Source organism: Podarcis vaucheri (genome assembly GCF_965113315.1).
Source record: "Podarcis vaucheri genome assembly, chromosome: 16".
In the NCBI taxonomy this organism is placed as follows: Eukaryota; Metazoa; Chordata; class Lepidosauria; order Squamata; family Lacertidae; genus Podarcis; species Podarcis vaucheri.
In genome coordinates this window covers 13,621,651-13,637,707 of record NC_138754.1, presented here as the reverse complement: position 1 = coordinate 13,637,707, position 16,057 = coordinate 13,621,651, and the positions used below count along the sequence as shown (strand labels likewise).

Sequence of the window (16,057 nt, the reverse complement as noted above, 5' to 3'; positions counted from 1 at the left end):
TTCTCTACTTTTTAACGTGGAAATCTTAGGATTCTTCCAAGCCTGTTGGTCTTCCCTTAAAGCAGTTTTGGCTAAACAAGGACCGGGCTATGAGTTTGCTATTAGTAATACCTGGGATCATGACCAGCTTGCATGGAGGCAGTTCAGGGAGGGGAGGAGCCAAATGGCAGCCGTGTCGGCGGAGTGGGCCCTGCTGCCCCATATTTCCTTCTGCTGCAGAAGCTGCCAATAGTCTCATCAAGCTCGCTTTTCACTGCACATTATCAATATGCAAACTGTGCACGGGAGCTGCAGAGGTGTGCGGGGGAGACACAAAGAAACTATCAGAACAGAAAGCCGCATTAAACTGTACAAGCGCTGTGCTTTGTATAAAATTCAGAAATAATAATTTGAGTTGGAATGATGGGGAATCCATAATAAATTGGTTCCACTTCAGAAAGAAAACAAGGTAATTCAGAAATCCGGGATCTGGGTTGTTTGAGAAAGGGAGAAATGCAAATGTATCCCAAAACGGAGCTATAGTTGAACTGTTCTTTCAATCCTGGTTGAAATAACAGAGCGGGCTTCCACTTTTCCGGACATCCAGGCAATGGTTGGCTGCTGTTCATTGGGGCTGGTGGGGCAGAAGTAAGGGGAGCCCAACAGGAGTTGGTGCCAGAGCCAATGACAGGCAAAGACACTTCATTCTAGTCAAATGAAGGTTGAGCCCCATTCAGCACCTGGGGGTAAGTAAGAGCTGATTTCATAAGAAAATGCATCCCTTTGGTGGGAGGAGGGCATAAGATGCTCCAAATAATAGAATTATAGAGTTGGAAGGGACCCTGAAATCTTGCAATGCAGGAATTTTTTTTGCCCAACATGGGGCTCGAACCTATGACCCTGAGATTAGGAGTCTTATGCTCTACCAACTGAGCTATCCCAGTCAATTTGGGCAACCTCAGATTCAGCAAGATGGCTCTCATATCACCTTGCAGTCTTCTCTTCTCCAGGCTAAACATACCCAACTCCCAACTAGTTCTTTGCTGATATTTGACAGTGAGCAAGCAGGCAGCCTCCTGGAGAGGCAGTTGCAGCTCCTGCCTGGCCACCCTGCTGCTGAATTAAGCTGTGGTTTGACCTAGTGTGCTGCCCAAATCTGGCCTTGTGGTCAGCTCTCTGCAGACAATAAGTAAGCTTTAGCTCTATGACTTTGGAGGTTGTCTGTCTTGCTATTTTTATTTTAAATACTGTTTTGAGCTTTGGATTGGCACAAATAGCTTCAAATCGTTTTGGTCTGGTCCTGATTTGACCTGATTCGGTTTGAGAATTGGCTGGGTTCATTGCACAGCCCTGGTCTACATTTTGTAGCATATCCAGCAGAGCTAAACCATGAGCCTGGGTTCAGATGGCACACTAGGTCAAACGATGGCTTGGCTCAACTCAGAAGGACGTGGAGAAGAAAAGTTGCTGTGATCTTAGCTGGGCTTTCTGAATTGCAGTGCATTGGGCTAGGTGACCATCCAGACTGGTTGAGTAGAAGCCAGGGAAGCCACCAGTAGGTGGAGCCAGAACCAATGGCAGGCACAGACAGCGAGTTCTAGTTTTGCCTCTGCCCTTCTCTCTGATGAGCTCCACAAAGGGTAACATTGAGAGTAAAGAGGGGGAGGAAGTTGATAAGCAGAGCCCACCTGTGAACTGGCTGTAAATAAGGAGGAAGGCAGGCGGGGGGGGGCAGGCTGAGGTGGGGGGGCAATGACCCCGTCACCCAAGCAGACTAGCCCTACCATGTGAAAACACAGAGATATGCTGTAATTTAGCCTATGCCAAAATGGTCCCCATGGGACGTGGGTGGTGCTGTGGGTTAAACCACAGAGCCTAGGACTTGCTGATCAGAAGGTCGGCGGTTTGAATCCCCGCGACGGGGTGAGCTCCCATTGTTTGGTCCCAGCTCCTGCCAACCTAACAGTTTGAAAGCATGCCAAACTGCAAGTAGATAAATAGATACCACTCCAGCAGGAAGGTAAACGGCATTTCCGTGCGCTGCTCTGGTTCGCCAGAAGTGGCTTAGTCATGCTGGCCACATGACCCGGAAGCTGTACGCCGGCTCCCTCGGCCAATAAAGCGAGATGAGCGGCGCAACCCCAGAGTCGGCCACGACAGGACCTAATGGTCAGGGGTCCCTTTACCTTTAAGATGGTCCCCCCAGATGTTTGGCCTCCAGCTCTCATTAGCCCAACAAGCACCTGGCTGGGGCTGACAGGAGTTGGATGCCAAACATCTGGGGGCGGGGGGGGGCTTTTTAAAGCCGGAACTCGCTGGAACTCAGTTCTGGCACCTCTCAGTTCTGGCAGCCATTGCAATTATAAGAGAACAAGGGAGGTGTTCCTGGTGTGTTCCAGCACCTCTATTTCCTAGAAAAACAGCACCAGGAAAGCACCCAGACTGGGATACCGAGGGCCGGGCGCAGCTCAGTTCAGCATCCTCTTATCCACCAAATCAAATGAGCTGAGCTCACATGTGGCCAAGTAGAACAAATTGCTCCACTCCCCCTCTCTGTCCTTTCCAGCTGCTTGGCTGGCTGGTGTTTGGATTGATGGCGGGATTGAAAAGAGCCAGAAAAAGGTCTTTGGAGAAGCAGGTTCTGGAAAGGGTGGCCTGCCCTCTGGATAAACCCTTTTGCCTTTCTGTAATTTCCCCCTAATTCCCTCCTTGACGAAGATAAATCATGCTCTTTGGGGGGCGGTGGAGAGGAGAGGAAGAAAACCAACCGGGTTCTTGATTCCTACGCAATGGGGATTGCCTTATGACCTCCAGCTTTGCCTGATTTCCTGCTGCATGTGCCAGTATCAGTTGTGGCCATGTCTGGACCTGTTGTCTAGAGAGCTCTTTGCCCTTGCAGGAGGGAGTGGATAAAGATCTGGCCTGCTGGGCCAAGACAGCTCCCCACCCTCTCTCAGGAGGATCACAGGCACCTCCTGTGTCTCCACAGAAACCGTTGTTTTGGACAACAGTGCCTGTGCTTGAGTTTTCCCTGATAAAAGACAGTGGACATTCTCTATTTTCAGGATGCTGTTCCAGCAATTTCCAGGAGAGAAATGCAATAAAATCATGCATCATTAACTGGGGTAGCAGGACTTCCTCTTTTAAAAACTTTGTGTCTGACTGTGAGGCGCAATGCTCTTTTCTCCAGGAGTCCAGCTGTCCTTCTCTATTCCCCAGATGCAATATGATTCAGGGATGTAGAAGGGGCGGGGGGAGAATGGCAGCCATCACCCCCAAAAGTGGGACCCCACTGGCCACTGTAATCTCCCCACCCCAATGTTCCAGAATGACAAAGCATGCTGGCAGAATTAAAATGGCATAGTAGCTGATGAATACAAACCAGTTCTTTTTACACCAACATTACAAGCAACAGGAATTTTTTTTAAAAAAACACAAAAACCTTCAAAGGGGGAATGGTCTCTTGCAAACAGGGCTGTGAAAAGCAGGGGGTGATTTGGGCTCAGCCCTAGGACAATTAGATATTCGCTAAATAATTGCTTCTTGGTTCATAAAGCACTGCAGGTCTAGCTATGCCAGAATAATGGAAAACGGCACATAGGAGACAGAGGGAGGGAAGGCACAGGCAGTAAACTAGTGGGGGGACTTTTTCAGGCTGAGGTGCACTTTCTGGACAATATTCTGAGGAACACATGCCAGAGGTGGGAGGAGCCAGAGGTAAAAGAAGGTGGAGCAATGGATGGAAATGTTATCATGGTGCAATGGGCTGATTTCTTCACATTCATGCCCCCCCCTCCATTTGTCTTCAAATCTCTGGAGGGCTGCCACATGGAAGATGGAACAAGCCTGCTTTCTGCAGTTCCAGAAGGCAGAACCTTAACTGGTGAGTTCAAATTACCTTGGGGGAGATTCTGACTTTCCGATGGTGAGAGATGTTTGGCAGTGGAGAGGGCTCCCATGGAAGATGGTGGACTATCATTTGCTGGAGGTCTTTAAACAGAGGTTAGAGGACTATCTGCCATGGATTCTTTAGTTGTGATTCCTGGATTGCTGCGGGTTGGACTAGATGGACCTTGTGGGTCTCTTCCAGCTCTAATCTCATTTATTGTCATTTGAATCCATTGGTTGGCTGATTGATGGATTGGTTGGTTTGGGCTCTAGAGCAACAGAAACGAAGATGGGCTATTATCTCTCCACTTGGAGTGAGGGGATTTAACAGCAGCATGTTGTAGTGGCTAGAGTGTTTGAAAAGCACCTGGAAGGTCAGGGTTCAAATCCCCACTAAGCCATGCAGCTCCCAGGGAGACTTTGGGATAGTCACCAACTCTCAGTCTAATCTAACACATAGGGTTGTTCTGAGGATAATATGGTGGGGGGGGCATATATACCACCTTGAGCTTGAAGGGACAAACGTGATATATAAGTGCATTAAGAAATAAGAAGAAGAAATTTGGGGGATTCCTTGTCCTGAGTGCATGCTGAACCGTCTGTCTCCTGAGGCCTTTTCTTCATGGATTAAATCATCCCTGCCTGGCTGACCCTTACTGCATACATGCCATGTATTATTCAAGGAGCGTAATTGCCCTAATAAAAGGGACATAAAGATTGCAGTGCAAACACTCAGACACCCAGGAGTCAGGGAGATTGACTTCCCCAGGGGCTGCAGTTCTCGCACTGGACAAGGCTCTACTCTCCATCTATAATATCAATCAGGAGAGGAGGTGCTGTCCTGAGATAGCTCAGTTGGTAGCGCATGAGACTTTTAATCTCAGGGTCATGGGTTTGATCCCCACATTGGGTGAAAGATTCCCGCATTGCAGGGGGTTGGACTAGAAGACCGCTGCAGCCCTTTCCAGCTCTATGATTCTAGGTCTCTGCTGTCACTGGGTGTGTCTACACCAGAAGTGGGGAACCTCCAGCTCACAGGTATCACTAGGCCCACCAGATCACCGAGTTTGGCCCACAAGACCAGCTCTGACAAGACACACCCACCTGCCCTGCACTTGAAAGGTTTGGCTTCTTGGACCACAGCCTCCGCTTCCATGAAGAAGGACTTGTAGCAAGAGTTAGATTGCACCTCACAGTGGCTGGCAAGAATGCGCTTGCTAGGAATTGTTTGACTACCTCAGAAGTAGATGTGAAAAGGATCTAGGCATCTTAGTTGAACACAGACTTGAGATGAGTCAACAGTGTGATGCAGCAGCAAAAAAAGCTAATGCTATTCTAGACTGCATCAACAGACGTATAGTGTCCAGGTCAAGGGAAGCAATACTACCACTCTATTCTGCCTTGGTCAGACCACACCTGGAATACTGTGTCCAGTTCTGGGCACCACAATTTAAGAAGGATATTGACAAGCTGGAATGTGTGCAGAGGAGGGCAACCATATTGTTGCCCAGGACTGAACTGCTGGGAGGCTGATGGGCCCTGCCCTGCTTCTCTCCACCTGGCTTGGGGTGGGGCCTGACAAGCTCCATAAAGGACAGGGCAGGGAGGGCTCCGTTTTTGTTTTTAAAATTGCTTTTATTTTTTATCTATGTCATTTTAAATTGTGATTGATATTAATGCTGTATTCTTGGTTTTAGATTTTATTATTTATGTGGAAATTGTTTTCAGTTTGGTTGTGTCCTTTTTGATGTGTTTTATTTATTGTTTATGACTTTTGTTATGTTGGTAAATGTAAATCTTGTCATGTTGTAAGCCGCCTTGAGAACTGTTTTTTAACTATGGAAAGGCGGCATACAAATAAAATGATGATGATGATGATGATGATGATGATGATGACAAGGGGGAATGTATGCAGAAGAGGGTAACCAAGCTGATCAAGGGTCTGGAAACCAAGCCTTATGAGGAACGGCCGAGGGAGCTGGATATGCCTAGCCTGGAGAAATGGAGACTGAGAATGATAGGAGAGCCATCTTCAAACATCTGAAGGGCTGTCCCATGGAAGATGGAGCAAGCTTGTTTTCTGCTGTTCCAGAGGGTAGAACTGAACCCAATGGCTTCCAATTGCAAGAACAGAGACTCTGACTCAGCAGCAGGAAGAACTTTCTGACAGTGAGAGCTGTTCAGCAGTGGAACAGAACACCTAGGAAGGTGGTAGACTCTCCTTCATTGGAGGTGTTTAAACCGAGGTTAGATGGCCACCTGTCTGGGATCCTGCAGCTAAAAAATACATCCCTGCATTGCAGGGCCTTAGACTAGATGTCCCTTGGGGGTCCCATCTAGCTCTACAGTTGTATGATTCTATGGCATGGAGAGCCTAGAACCATGAACACACTGCAGCATTTTGCCATAGGACTCACTGATTACTGTCAGGAGTGCATGCAGGAGCCAGGCCCTGTGACCAGTAGGGCTTCGCAAAACTGGGGCCTTCCTAAGTTTGTTCCGGAGAGGCAAGGCGCAGCTGCACAGGTGAGGCCACTTGGTAACTCACTGCACCTGGTGGCAAGAGCCGGGAAGGGATATAAGGTCAGCATTTCCCTTCGGCATTTGCCTTCGGCCACAGCAACACGCTTCCTGCCTTGCTGCATTTGGCTTCTTACTTCCTGATCCTCGGACCTTGGCTTCCTGACTCCCTGCTTCTCGACACTCGGACCCTTGACTTCGTGACTTCCTGCTTCCTGACCCTCAGACCCCTGGCTTCTGGACTCTCGTTCCTGCTCCCACCCCGCCATCTTGCCCCCGGTCCCGACATCCTCAGCCCGGGAGTTCGATCACCCGTAGACCGGCCATGAAAATTACTACCATTTCCCATACTTTATATGTTTATATCCTCTGACCTGATGGGTAACAAGGAGAGAGCAGGTAATCTCAGGAAGCTCAGTCCCACCCACAGTGGTTCATGCTCAGCTTTTTGCTGCTCACCTTGAGCACAATGCTCTCTTCCGCCCGCCCACCCCCCCTTCAAAGCCGGGTCATGTATTATAGTGATGCTTCCCTTCGCATCATGTCTCGGCCCTTCTCCAGACTTGGCATCAGTAATAGCCAGTGGATGGAGGTGTCTGCCAGCCTAGGCGGTAGTTCAGAAGGCAGGAGGACAGGTCTTGGCTTTGGGCAGCGTCCAACAGATTGCAGAGAAAGCTGCTGATGTTTCTCTCCTTTCCCCCACCACACTTCGCGCGCGCACACACACTTTCCACGACTGCAGCCTGGCTGTTACCGACAGTTGTCAACCTGCCAAGGCTGAAGGAGCCACTACAAAAATTAATCAGGGAATGGAGAGACTCGGAGCTGGGAGTCGTTCCAGGCAGGCCAGGCAGGGGCTACTGAACTTCCCAGGGTTTGCTCATGATTGTAAATAATCTCTTCCCTTTACCCACACAGTCAGTTCCAGTAAAAAAATGGGGGGGGGAGTAGGGATATGGGTGAAGCACTGGGTGTTTTAGCGCTGCCTCTGAAACAAATGGCACTGAAAACACTGGGATGCATGACTGTGTCAATCAATTTCACATGATGTGAATTTCTAATGCACAGGAGATAGATAGATAGATAGATGATAGATAGATGATAGAGCTACATCTGAATGCCACCTTTCCTTCAGAGACCTCTTTGCTTCCTGACCTGTAAAGCACTGCAGCTATTAGCTACCCTACCTAAGTCAGAGATGGGTTGATGGCTTGCCTTGCAAATAGACCTGAGAGGCAGGAATGGGAGACTAATCCATGCATTGCAGATCTCAGAAAAGCTCTGGCAGCTCCCTAATGCAGGGAGGAGGAAGGATGCCCCCCATCTGGTTCCTAAGGGGGAGTGGCATTTGGGGGAGGCTTTCACCCAAATGAATGGCTGCAGCCTCTCATATATTGTTGGGGTCCTCCAGCCCTTTCTGTATGGCCTTTGGGACTCTCCTCAGGCCACACTCTCAGTAGAGCATGAGCCTCTTGATCTCAGAGTCATGGGTTCGAGCAACGCTGTGGGAAAAATGATTCCTGCATTGCAGGGGGTTGGACTGGATGACCCTCGTGATCCCTCTATGATTCACACCCTCCTTGAGTGCTTTTGCCTAGCTGGGATATAAAGGCTGACCATGCCTCTTGCTTGTCCAGATGGAAGGTAGAAAGGCATGTCTGCCAACTCCACAAAGGGAGAAAGTACATTTGTTGTCTCGCCCACTTTGCCTCTGACTCCGCCCACCCCGGAAGTCTGCCCAGAAAAGAATGTGGCTGGTGTTTTGGATCAGGTTAGCCATATTGATTTGTATGCTGTTGGTGGATTTTTGTCATTGTCTTGTTGGGCTGTGTATGTGATAAAGGGGAGCCATACTGGGATGAAGGTGTCTTCTTCTATTTGTCAGTTTCAGTTTATTGGTTAATTTTTCTAGTAGGGCTGTTTCCCATACTATTTGGTACCATTGGTCCATGCTTACTCCTGACAGGTCTCTCCAGTGTCTGGCTATGATGCTTCTGGCTGCTGAAAGTAGGTGGGTTATGAGTTCTTTGTGGTGTAAGTGGGCATTATTGTCTTGGAAGATGTTTGGTAAGGCCAATTCTGATCCAAAACACACACACACCCCACTCACACATGAAAAACAAAGACCACCACAGCCAACCACAAATGAATAACCACACCCTAGGCCAACCCCACCACCAAAGTAACACAAGCAAACAGCAAAGAACCTGCACAAGCAACACTGACACCAAACCCTACATATAGTAAGTAAAATAGAAACATTGCTACCCCACCTCACCCCCCCATCTCCCCCCCACCTCTTTCCCTCTTTTCTTCCTAATGTCTCAACAAATGAAACTGATATGTAAGAATGATACATTGGGGGGGGGGAATATGAGAGAGAGACATTGCACACACTTTTGTAAATCAAGAAAATCTTTTTTAAAAGAATGCGGCCCTGAAACTAGAAAGAAGGGATCCTCACCCCACAGATATATAGAACAGCAGCAGACAAGCCCCTTTTAATTGCCTTGCTGGCCTGCAGAGAAGGGAGCAGCAACCACTGCGAGTAAGGGGGAGACCATCCCCTCTGTTATTTCCCTGCTGTTATATATCTACATTCACGTTGTAACTTCCCGCTCTTGGATAATTAGCCAATATCTATATTTATATCAAAGCCACATGTGTTGTAGAGAACAGCCAACGTTCCTCTTTAGAGAATGCCTGGCAGGCTATAAATAGCCCCCATCTGTAATTATCTCCAGAACGATTTGTTATAATGGGGAGGGGGGAGGGCTGGGAGAGCAAGGACATCAACAAGGGAAGGAAATTCAAGGCGGCTCATTCAAGTGGGAAGTTCAGCTCAGCATTAAAAAAAGAAAAAGAAAATCCCTCATCTTATCCTATCAGGGGCAACCGACTCAACTTGACACTGAAATAGTTGAGGTTTGCTGGGGGGGTGGGGTGGAGGGAATCTGACTTGACTGGCTACGTGCCTCTGAGCATATCCAAAGTGCCCCACCCTCCCCGCTTCTTGTGAAAGTTCAGGACCTCAGTGTGCAGCGGCATTTTGGGTTGCCAGGTGAGGAGCAAACCAGCCTCCGAGATTTCAGGGACCAAATCTGAGGTCTGGGGGGGGGGTGGCCTGCAGTGCAGTCATGGGGTCAGGCCTTGGAGACGGAGGTTAATTGGGAGACTGGAGTGGAAGCAGGCAGCCACTGCCCCCCCCCTCCCCACAAAGAGTGTCTGTGCGATATTTTGAGACCAGCTCCTGCCAGGTTTTGAAGTTTGTAAGTTGCATGCAGAGTCTTCATAAAAATTATTATAATCATTTAAGGCACTCTAGTCTGCCTGGATATTCAGGCCCACCGCCAGCCACCTGGAGTGGGCCAGGCAAACCTAGGGACTTCAGTTACAGATAGGTAGCCGTGTTGGTCTGCCATAGTCAAAATAAAAAAATCCCTTCCAGTAGCACCTTAAAGACCAACTAAGTTAGTTCTTGGTATGAGCTTTCGTGTGCATGCACACTTCTTCAGATACACTTCTTCAACTTAGTTGGTCTTTAAGGTGCTACTGGAAGGGATTTTTTTATTTTGACTAGGGACTTCAGATGAGACTTGGAGGTCTGGCATAAACTTCTGCCTGCTACATGCCGGATGAATATTGGCAGGGGCTGTGGCGTTCAGACCCTGCTTGTGGCTTCCTGGAGGTATTTAGAGTCAGAATTGAGGAGCTGGAAAGAACTCAGAGGGTCATCTAGTCCAATCTCCTACAATGCAGGAATCAAAGCTAATTTGGCTGAACTTTGCTTTTAAAAATAAACAGCGAGAGATGCCTTTAGCCTCCTAGAACCCATCAGTTCTTAACTCCATGGTGGAAAACTCCCGACCTTCCAACATTTTTCCAATAAAAATACAGTGGTACCTCAGGTTAAGAACTTAATTCTTTCCGGAGGTCCGTTCTTAACCTGAAGCACCACTTTAGCTAATGGGGCCTCCTGCCGCCACCGCACGATTTCTGTTCTCATCCTGAGGCAAAGTTCTTAACCCGAGGTACTATTTCTGGGTTAGCGGAGTCTGAAACCTGAAGCGTCTGTAACCCGAGGTGCCACTGTAGGGTTGTCCTAAGGAAAAGCGGGACATTCCGGGATCAGAAACTGGGACAACTTCTGTAAATCCAGGACTGTCCCTGGAAAATAGGGGCACTTACAGTGGCAGAGCTTCATGCTCTGGCACCAGGGGGCGTAGAGCCGGTGGGGCTGAGGCTGGCGCATGTCCCGGGGGCTTAGTGCCCAGTGGGGGGGGGCAGCCCTGAAGGCACCAGCTGGGATTGCGCTGCCAGGGGCAGTGTGCTCCCCCCACATGCCTCTTCCTCTGCCGGTGGGCACTTAGAAGGTCTGCAAATGCAACACAGAAATTAACAGTCAGGGAAATGGGGCAAACTGCCGTGCGACTGCAGCCGAAGAATAATTGGAAGAAGGCAACGGTGTCTCTGATGAGCGCATGCCAGCAGACTCCATTTCTTTCACGTTGTGGGGGTGAGGAGAGCTGTCCCGGGGTTCATTTCCATGGTAATAACAGCATCCTGAGAAACCTCTCTGCCTTTCCCCACATAGCTACACAGAGCATTGTCTTTAACTGCCTGAGATTGCTATCTCTCCCTTTGATTTTATCAGCTCTTCTCATCGGGAAAAGGAAACAAAGAGGCAGGGGCAGGCCTCTCTGAATTTCCTATGCTAAATTATGCTAAAAGGAGCTGTTCCAAAAGGAACCTGGCAGAGCCTGGATAGAAAAGCAAACCGGATCAGACCAAAGGACCATCCAGCACGGGGGGGGGGTGTCATTCCCCCCCCCGCAATGTGGGAGGGTGGGGCTTGCAAGCACATCTCAAAAGGATGCATCTGTTTCCAATGCCTGGCTTCTACAGGTAGACTGCTGCTGGGTATGGAGATTCCATTGTAGCTAAAGAAGAAGAAGAACTGACCTGTACCCTGTGATCATCCCCTGAGGCCCTTCTTGGTGTGCCTCCTCCATGGGGGAGGTCTAGAGGGTGGCAACACGAGAGCGGGGCCTTTTCAGTGATGGCTCCCTACTTGTGGAATGCTCTCCCTTGTTACATAACTTTAGGCACCACGCCAAAACATTTTGCTTTTTCATCATGCCTTTGGCTTTTAATTATATATGGCCTTTTTGTGTGGGCAGGGTGTTTTAATCTATATTTTTAAAAAATATATACATATATCCTCGAGATTGGTTTTTAATGCTGGTTTTAATGTATTTTTGTTTGTTTAAAGCATTGTAAGATGCTTTGAGCTGCCAAAAACCAACTAACAAATTTGTTTGTTTTGTCCATAACATTTATTTGCCACTTGATAGAAAAGCAAACAAACCAAACCTCAAAGTGTTTTTTTTCCAAAAAGATGCAACAATAGAATTATCACTAAGAAAAAATAACAACAATAATTTTAAAAGTTTGAAAAGTTAAGATAGCAATCAATAGGTTAAAAACAGATTAATAATAATAATCTGGGCGGCTTCCAACAGATTAAAAACAGAATAAAACATCACACATTAAAAACTTTCCTAAACAAGGCTGCCTTCATATATCTTCTAAAAGTCAGATTGTTGTTTATTTCCTTGACATCCGATGGGAGGGCGTTCCATAGCGTGGGCACCACCACTGACTGAGAAGGCCCTCTGCCTGATTCCCTGTAACCTCATTTCTCGCAGTGAGGGAACCGCCAGAAGGCCTTCAGAGCTGGACCTCAGTGTCCGGGCTGAACAATGGGGGTGGAGACGCTCCTTCAGATATACTGGGCCGAGGCCATTTAGGGCTTTAAAGGTCAGCACCAACACTTTGAATTGTGCTCAGAAATGTACTGGGAGCCAATGTAGGTCTTTCAGGACCGTTGTTATATGGTCTCAGCAGCCACTCCCAGTCACCAGTCTAGCTGCCGCATTCTGGATTAATTGCAGTTTCTGGGTCACCTTCAAAGGTAGCCCCACATAGTCCAAGCGGGAGATAACTAGAGTATGCACCACTGTGGTGAGACAGTCTGCAGGCAGGTAGGGTCTCAGCTGGTGTACCAGATGGAGCTGGTGGACAGCTGCCCCATACCAGAGGCGAAGCAACCTGCTCCGGTATGGTATGCCCCACGAGGGTGTGGCATGTGTCGTGGGGGGTGCTGCCAATCAGGGGTCAGCATTTTGTTACCCCTCCCTTTGGAAAGGTACTCAGAGCAGGCCACTGCCCCCCTTGGAATGCCCCTCCCCTGGACACAGAATTGACCTGCGCCTCCATGGATAGCTGTGAGTCCAAAATGACTCCCAGGCTGCGAGATTAAAACTCACATCAACTTTCTAAACATCTAGGTAGGCTTCTCTAAACAGATATGTTTCTCTTGGGTGTCAAAAAGAGTACAGGCATGGTCTGACCAAAGCAAAATAGAGAGGTACTTAGATTTACTTTGACCTGAGTATACTTCTGTTGATGCAGCCTAGAGTAGCATTAACATTTTTTGCTGCTACATCACATTGTTGACTTGTGTTTAGCTTGTGGTCTACTAAGACCACCAGATCCTTTCCACATGTATTACTGACAACCCAGGCGTCCCCCATCTTATATTTGTGCAGCTTGTTCTTCCTGCCTAAGTGCAGAACCTGCCATTTGTCCCTAGTGAAATTCATTTTGTTAGTTTTGGCCCAGTTTGGGTCCAATCTGTTAAGTTCATCTTGGATCCCAATTCTGTCTTCTGCGGCATTAGGTATCCCTCCCAGTTTGATGTCATCTGCAAATTGGATGACAAGGTACTCCAAAACTAGGTTTGCCATATCTTCTCTTTTTCCAGGACATGTCCTCTTTTTCATGAGTCATCACAGCAATCCATAGTTAAAAGCAGAAGTCGGCAAATGTGTCCTCTTTTTTGCTCTTCAAAATATGGCAACCCGACCCCACTCAGCGGTTTCATGTAGTGTTAAAAAGCATGTGGGATATAACCGAACCCTGAGGAAACCGCCACTCCCCCCCCCATTGAAGGCGCCAACATCAACACTCAGAGCCTGATCATCAGCAAGGGAAGGAAAGGTCGGATCTCGTGGAGACCAAATGCTGTGTATATAAATAAGGAATATGATGAAACTAATGCACTCCCAGCAATTCACTGCCTCTGTAAACAAGATTTGTTTGCTCCGGATAATAACCGCCCGGTTCACCATTCCTGGGCTTGCACCACCTCCCTCCCTAGATCATGTAAACAAGCTTGTTCGAAATCCATTTCTGTGGTCTGCTATCAGCTAACGTTCTCCTCCTTTGCCTTGGGTGATTTTATCCCCCCTCCCCCGCCTTCCCAGTCATCTAGGGTGTTTTCAAAATAAAAATTAAAAAAGCGTAAGCTTTCGCCAGGGGTCTGTCTTATTTAATCTTGTAACACTTCCTGTACATTGCAGACATTATATAAATAATGAATAAGAAGAAGCAGTTACACAGTGGTGGAGGTTTTTTTATTTTGTATTTTAAAGAAACTTGTAGGCAGAACGAGATTCGATAAATGGGAGGGGAAGTTAGAGGAAAGAATCGCTCCCCCCAGTACACACACGCGCACACACACACACACACACACCTCCACAACCCGTGCGGGAAGTCAAGAAATGAAAAATAGGTCAGGTGTTTTAATATCTGCATTAGTTCAGAATAAATCATGACCCTCCTTTTTATTTTTATTTTTAAAAATGCAAGAGATGAGGAGAAATTCTGCACTCCCTGAGCTGATATACAAACTGAAATTTAGCGAACTTAATTGCTGTTATCCGAATTTTATGGTGCAGTTCTCCAAACGAAAGCATTCTTTAAAAAATGCAAAACTATAGATAAAGATCTCTTCTACCTATAACTATTGCATTATAATAGGGGGATTGCTTGCAAAAATTTCACAGATTAGGCAAATTTACATCCAATAATGTGCATATTAGAAGAAATGCACACAAATTTAATTCAGTCATATAAATATATATGACTGCACTAAAATATATATATCACAGCTGACGGCACAAACAGGGGGAGGGGGAGAGACTCTACCAAAATGCTGTCCCTTAATCCAGGCCCTGATGGAGGGGCAAAATGAGCAGGCAACATCATGAAGTATATTGACAGTTCATGAAGTTATGCCAAGTTTCCTTTCTAAGTTGGGAATCATGGGGCATGTATTTGAAATGACAGAGAGATATTCAGAGGCTTAGTAAGGGCAGATGGCCAGTCAGTGGCGCCATTCCAGCTGCCCATTGGCTTTTTGCCTGCAGCCTGACACAACAGAACATTCAGTTAGTTAGTAGGACTCATAGGCTAGGAGGGAATTAGAGATATGCAATGTTCTCCCAGAATTTAGGTCAGCCATGTGGTCCTGCTGCCTGCAGCAGAAACAACGTAAAGAGTTATGTGGTTCCTTAAGGACTAGCATATTTATTTGGTCATACTTCATAAATCAGAGCCCATCAGAGCTAGTGCATCCATATTGCTTATTCTGCAAAGGGGTGAATCCAGGGCAACTACTCCCAGGAGTAGCAGAAGAACAGATAGATGATAGATAGATAGATAGATAGATAGATAGATAGATAGATAGATAGATGATAGATAGATAGATAGATAGATAGATAGATATAGATAGATAGATAGATAGATAGATAGATAGATAGATAGATAGATAGATAGATAGAGATAGATAGATAGATAGATAGATAGATAGATAGATAGATAGATAGATAGATAGATATTGTGGACAGACATGTACCAGTTAAGTTGTGGGTGAACATATCAGACGACACAGTGATTCTTCAAACAGCTCTTGTTTATTCACAGGCCAGAACAGAACTGAACTGAACTGAAGGGTTCAGTCAGCCTGCTTATATAGAGCCCCAGTACAACGTAACTGTAACAATTTTCTAAAACTATCCAATCACTGAATGTCACTTTCGATCCCTTACTTGCATAACTATCTACAGTATCCCCTGTTGGCCCAGGGTGAGAACTTCAGTACATAACAGTACCTATAAAAGATATGTTTAACATGCATGAATTGTTATAGGGAGGTTTGCATTTGCAGAATTCCTGTTTTGCCGAGAACTGTGGCAAGTGCAGAAGGTGCTCGTGCGGCTAAAGCCGCGAAAAGGAGAGCGGAGACTTTGCTTCAATGTTATGTTAATTGATGACTCATCCCTGGGAGTCCAGGTCTCTCTCAGAAGCTGTCCGATTCTTACTTATCTGACTTAACTGAATCTCACCCTGGGACCAGAAAGAGAACTGTTCATGGACTACATTAACAAGTGAGAACTTAAAGAAAACCCAGCTGCTTTGCTAGTTGTTTAAGAGCAATGGGCTGATTTGTATTTGCAACAGGTTTGTGTAACAAGTTTAAAGACAGTCTGCGGCAAAAGTTTGGAACTCGTTCTTGGCGTGGAGAGTTTGTGGATTTGGCACAAGGCCCAGATCAGGGAACTCCACTCACGTAACAGTACGTGGCCCTCTGGGTTTAGTGGAACTCCAATTCCCACCCACCCTTGCCATGCTGATGGGAGCTGATGGAACTGCCTGGGGCTGGTGGAAGTTGGAGTCTGACAACATAGAGGGTGATGGGTTTCCCACACACCCGACGGAGGCAGCTGCAGTACAGTAGAATTAAGTAGGCTGCATATCGCAAGAT

General features: G+C 47.1%; 2 long non-coding RNA genes across 2 annotated transcripts in view; one reads left to right on the top strand and one right to left on the bottom strand.

The window, feature by feature from the left end:
* LOC309520890 overlaps window positions 1–8,946 on the bottom strand; it is a 55,061-nt gene extending 46,115 nt beyond the window's left edge. The window contains exon 1 of the long non-coding RNA XR_014214466.1: window positions 8,852–8,946. This is a non-coding gene — a long non-coding RNA (uncharacterized lncRNA). The remainder of the gene's footprint in view (window positions 1–8,851) is intronic.
* LOC309520888 overlaps window positions 3,646–16,057 on the top strand; it is a 33,619-nt gene continuing 21,207 nt past the window's right edge. Inside the window, exon 1 of the long non-coding RNA XR_014214464.1 lies at window positions 3,646–3,862. This is a non-coding gene — a long non-coding RNA (uncharacterized lncRNA). The remainder of the gene's footprint in view (window positions 3,863–16,057) is intronic.